The following is a 6,572-nucleotide window of genomic DNA, read 5'->3' on the forward strand; positions in this document are numbered from 1 at the left end:
TCTTTAGAAGGAAGCTTTCCAAGGAGAGCAAAAAGAAGAAGAAGGTTTGTCACCACTTGAAGATGTCCCAATTCCTAGTGAAGCATATTGTAAAAATTCATACCAAGCTTAGGGTCATAAGAAGTTTTTGATGTCATGATGTGGCTTTAGACACAAAAGAAATAATCATCCCATCCAAATTCTTGTACACATTAACTAGAAAAATTGATATCATTCTCCCATAGGGCTTCTTTAGAGTTAATCCATTAAGAATTTTCACAACAAGATAAATCTAGAAGTGGAGAAAATTGTACAACTTCATACCAAGTTAAGCCAATAATTTAATGAAAAAATTAGCATCTAGAAGGTTTTGATGTCATGATGTGACTTTAGACACAGAAGCATCAATTTTCCACTCCAAATTCTTGTGCACATTAAGTGAGAAAATTTATATCTCTCTTAGACAATTTTTTCTATATTATATGGATAATTGAATGATAATCTTCATACATTCATTCACAACAAATGTTCAAATATAATAAGTTATTAGATTTTCTTTCTAATAATAATTAAAATATATAATAGAAATTAAAATCAAAATAGTAAAAGAACCTAAAATTTAGACAATTAAAAAGTTAATGTACTTCTTTTTCATATATTGTTGTTTATTTTTTATTCACTTATTTTTTTAGCATCTAGTTTTTCTAGCCAAACACACAACGAAAAAGAAAACACCATGTGTCAAAATGTAAAGTAGTGTTCTAATTATTTTAAAGGAATCAAACATACTTCATACATAAAAGCTAGTGGAAGTGTTTCTTATCCCACAATCAAATAGAAGAAATATGACATGTTTATATTAACCAATATATCTTAAAATCAACAATTCAATTTGGAAAACATATCCAATTTAAAACATTCACAGTGAAATAGAAATATAAGTAGATACACTTATTTGTATAGCTTAATGAATGGAGCCTGGGGGAGGGACTTCAACTCTCCATCCAACCATAGGCCAAGTGCACTACAATCCTTCTTGAAATTGACTACTCCTTAGTGCAATTTATAGTTTAGGAGAAGAGAATTCAAATTGATGCCAATAAATTTTATCATCTCCTCCCACTTAGTTCAAGTTTACACCTTCCAGTGTCTCCACCTGTTTAACTAAGAATATATAACAAACTAATTTCAATCTCCTAATCCCTTAGATATCAGACAAACATAGAGCTTTCCCTCTGCTAACTAGGGATCCAAAGTACAATGAGTTTCCACCTAATCATCCCGTAGGGCACTAGAATACATAGTGTCTCCATCTACTTCTTTATTACAAACCATGCTCTTTAGTGTGATCCCTCTATAGCTCCAATTCTTGTTCCCAACATTATTCCTTCACCCTAATATTTCACTCACGATCCTTGAATGCCCAACTTGGCATACAAGAAATCTAATTCCTCTATTTTAGCCAATTTATTTTTCGGTTATGTTTTAGTTGTTGGATTGTGGCTTGTCATCTTATGAGCTAAACTAGGGTGTACAATACACTGAATATTGATGTCTCCAGGTGGTTATTGGATCGTACCAGGAGTCTTTTGTTCGCCCTCCTTTTTTTTTTTCTTCCTTTAGAAGTCCCCACAAATTGCTCTAGAAATCTGGAGCTTCCTAGTTTTTGCCTTTATCTTGTTTTCTCAGTATTGATCCCTTGGGTCTCTTGGTAATGTGGGTAGGAGATTTAGCTTGGTTTTTACTTATTTGGTGCAATATGCCACCAAAACGAATGTGATGCCACTGAGGGTTTGGATGTAAGGTTTCTCATGGCAGGTTATGAGCCCAAGGTGAGGCCTAGGATGTTGTACCTATCTTCTACTTTGCCACTCCCTCGAAATTTGTGAGGAAATCCATCAACTTGATGTTTTGACCACTAGTGACTGTCAAGCGTATGTAGCCAATTGGGTTCTTGACCCTAGACATATTAGGGTAAGATGGAACTTGTACCTGAACTCTGTCACCTTTCATTTGTAGAAGAAAATACTTTTGGGTCGGGCCATGAAGGAAAACATGAAGATTTCAATGAAATAATCTCTTCTTTGAATGAAATCGACAACATGCAGCGTTATCAACACCCGTGTCTTGCTAGCTTGGAACCCTTGTCTTGCTAGCTTGGATACTTGGCTTGTTTACCTTAAAATCCATCATCCATATTTATTTTGAACTAAAGCATGTTAGTTCAGTTGGATAAAATGCTTAAGACCCGCCATAGCCACTTCAAAAAACTCTTGAAGTTATGTTTTTCCATATGGAAATTGTTTTTTACTTGTTATAGTTTAATCTATGGTAGGTGTTGGTAGAGTCTTAGGGTTAGCTTCTTTTATTTAGAAGTATCTAATCTGTGGTCAATGGCCAACATATATTTATTTCCTAGAAATAGTTTGAAATGAGACATTATATAAACAATGATATTTTTCTATTGTATGAAGAAATTCTAAAACAATACGCTTTAAGTTTACCAAAAATTCTAAAATCCCTGCTCCAAAATAAACACAGTTATGATATAAATAAATAAATATATTGACATAATTAAACATTCCTATATATAATTTGGTCTCTTAAAATGTTCGAGCTAACTATTTGGCTAGGAGAAGTTCAAGACTTGAAAGGTTTTTGCTATAAAATTTAAATGTGTTCCCAACTTCCCAATATCTTATAGACTTAATAGGTCTTTGCTACAAAAAGTATTTCTACCTTAACAATATCTTCAAACATCAATTGATTTAAATGTGTTTCTAGCTTCACACTATCATCAAAGCCTTAAAGGTCATTGCTATAAAAATTTAACTGTGTTCATAGCTTAATATCTTCAAAAATCAATTAATTTCACAATATCTTCAAAGTATTTAAATTAAATGTGTTCCTAAGTTTAAAATATACTCAAACATGAATTGATTGAAGCTCTTCTATGGAAGCAAATAATTTTTTTCATATATTTTAAATTTTTTTTGCTATAAAATAAATGTATGTGTTCATAGCTTTACAAGACTTTTAAACATAAATTGACTGTATTTTTTTTGAAAAAGTAAATACTTAATTTTCATTTTTTACTTTTATACTAGATATTTAATTTCATTTTCTAATAAAATATAAACACAAATTAACTGTAGCATTTTTTGAAAATGTAAATACTTAATTTTCATTTTTTACCTTTTTAAGTAGATATTTAATTTAAATTTTTAATAAAATTTAAATGTATTTATAACTTTTCAAGATTTTGTTTGAAACTCTTCTAGCAAATACTTAATTTTCATTTCTTCTTTTTATTTTCATTTTCACTTTTTTTTCTTTATTACATGAAAATTCTTAAATTACATTTCTTCTTCTTATTTTCATCTCTTCCTTTTCTCCCTGAAAAATCTTTTAGTAGATATTTAATTTACATTTTTTCTTTTTATTTTCATCCCTTCTTTTTCTCCCTCAAAAATCTTTTTAGTAAATATTTAATTTTATTTTTTGCTAAAATTTAAATGTATTTATAACATTAAAAAACTTGTTTAAAACTCTTCTAAAAAGCAAATACTTAATTTTCATTTGTTCTTTTTATTTTTATTTTTATTTTCATTTCTGCCTTAAAATTCGTAATTTACATTTCTTCGTCTTCTTTTCATCTCTTCCTTTTCTGCCTGGAAAATATAATCTATTGTTGAAAATGCTTATAAAGAAAAAATACAAGTCAAGTCATACAAAAAACTATGATCATAGGGCTTCTAGCTCGTTTCTAGAACTTCATATTAATTCCCAACCATAAGAGTCGGCAGACTTTGAAAATTGGTCTTTACCCGAAGATGAACCTACAGTTGGTTGTAAAGAAAAACATGTAGGTCATGCGGGACATATTGACACAGATATGGAGCAGAGGGTTAAGCACAGGATACATTGACGCTGATTTGGGGAATGGAGCCTCTGGTTTAGAAGTTCTTTCTGATTAGAAGCACAAAGAGTCGTTGACATATCTCTATAACATTAATAATATAAATTTAATTTTTATATAAATAAATATATAATTATAATAATAATATAATTATTATATTATAAAATATTATTATTTTATTATAAATACAATAAAAATATATAATAATTATTATAATTTAGAATCCCTGAAAGCTTCTTGTAAACACATTTATAATATTAATATATATAAATGATTAATTCGCAGTTTTTCATATATATATAAACTCCTTAAATATATATGAATGACATATTCACACAGATTTGATTTGGGGCAGAGGGCTAAGCACACGACACATTGACAGCGATTTGGCCCATGGGGCCTTTTTTTAGAAGTTCTTTCCAATTGCATGCGCGAAGTTTCAAATCATTAGAAATTTTCACAAGAAGATAAATTTCCAGGTGAAGCGCTTTGTATCCAGATCATTAAGAATTTTCACAAAGAAGATAAATTTCCAGGTGAAGCGCTTTGTATCCAGATCATTAAGAATTTTCCCAAGAAGATAAATTTCCAGGTGAAGCACTTTGCATCCAGGTCTCGAAAAGGGCATTAAAAAAAAACATGTGACTCTACAGAAGTGCATTCCAGTCTGATCGCACAGTCAAGCATAATGGAATTGGATGTCTAACAAGTTAACAGACTCGGGCTACAACGTTTGCGGCACGTAACCGTATTCTACTCTCGCCTGCGAAGCAAGAGGGCACCCCACCTCGCATTTATCTTTTGAGGATTGAAATTCCTGGTAATTGCTGCTTTGGGGATTCTTCAGTAATGTCAATAGAGGAAATGGATCCAAGAATCGCACCTGGGCTAAACACAGACAAACCAACAACCAAAAATATTATTGAACTATATTGGGTTCCTCACAATATAGTTAGGGCCTCATCTTTCACACGGCCTTAACAACTAAGTGCACTCTAGGGATTTGTTGAGGTTTTCCTATTTATTAGATCGCCTCCACCTAAGCAAATCTTAAGGGTTCCTACTTCTAACGACATTCTACACAACAAAAATAGATGTTCGGGCAGCAAGTTGCAAGCAGGGAAATGCATAGGGATATATCTGCCCAGAATATCTTAGATGAGATGACTTATAAGGATACGGATCACATATTGTTCGTTGGATTACTGTTTCAGTCTGCGCTACCTTCCTCGCTGCTTCCTTGAGACTAAAGACCACACTATAGGCTTCGAAGAATACGGTGGTAGCCCGCTGAATGATAATATTGATATTCTGAAGTTTCGAGTTCCAAGGTGCGACAAATTCGTCAATGTATTGAGAGTCAGATAGATTTTCAACCTGTGGGAGCATTCAATACAGTGTTAAATCAAGCGTGGAGCGTGTATCGCGTCAATGATCGTGATAGTGGACATTGTTTGAGGAAAAATATTGTAATTAGATTAGTTTGAACGAAGACGCTAACGTGCCCTAAACGTTGGGGAGGAGTGTCTTGGAGTCTCTTGACTTAACACATTCAATTACACTTGCATTCATTTCTATCTAGATGCTTCCTTTAATGCCCCTTTGGAGACTTGGATGATAGGATTGTTCAATGGTGAACGTACCTACAACGCAGAGAGAAAATTATTTTAATTATTTTAAGGTTTGTTAAGTTAAGCTATAGATAGTTGATAGGACACATGACTTTTTATCAACGGAAAGTCTATTGATAAAATGGAAAGTCCATGCCAAATTATTCTTGACAACATCAATTACTTCTAATGGTGGTCCTACATTGTGGATTTACTTAAAAGTAAAGGTCTTTACAGAATAGCTTCAAGCTAAGAAATTAAACTTAAAGATGAAGATAAGGCATCCAAATGGGAAAATAGGCAAGATCAAGCATGTGGGTTGACAGGGATGTCTATTTCTTCAGATTTTAGATTCCATATCATGGAACTTGATACCTCTAATGAAGCATTGAAACATCTCACTAAAGTTTTTGGACATAAAAATGAAATTAGAGCTCATCAACTCAAAAATGAGTTGCTTACATTGGACACCAATAATTTTTCTTCCATTGAATATTTTTTGTTTAATTTCAAGACTCTTATACTTCTCTCGTAAGGTGTTAAGGTTAAAAAATAATATGGTAGCCTTATCTATTCCATTCTTACTAAGTTGGGGCCATCATACTCTATGTTTGTTTCCACCTTCCATTCTACTAGAGAAGCCTTTATTTCTCAAGGACAAGACTACAAGTCCCCCTCTTTTGATGTCTTTTGTGATTCTTTAATAAGAGAACAAGAAAAACTCTTACATCTTGGTCTTCTTAATCTTGGAAACTCTTTTAAGGAATCGTTAGCCACCGAGAAAAAAACTAAATTCAAAGAATCCTAAGAATCCTAAAAAGAATAGTCCTAAACCAAACAAGGGTCCTAAACAATTTCAATGTCAAAATGAAAAATCAATTCAACAAAATGATAAGGCAAATAAAAACAAAGGGAATAAGACTGATAGACATTGCCACTTTTGTAATCGAGATGGCCACTTAGAAACCAAATGCTTTAAGAAGATGGAAGCAGCAATGAAGAAGCATAACATCCATTTGGAGCACTTTTCAACTTCAACTTCATCTTTAGGAATATCACTTTCT

The sequence above is a fragment of the Pinus tabuliformis genome, chromosome 3_1 (assembly GCF_031772625.1).
Source record: "Pinus tabuliformis cultivar Carrire ecotype Pingquan chromosome 3_1, CPIR1, whole genome shotgun sequence".
Classification (NCBI taxonomy): Eukaryota; Viridiplantae; Streptophyta; class Pinopsida; order Pinales; family Pinaceae; genus Pinus; species Pinus tabuliformis.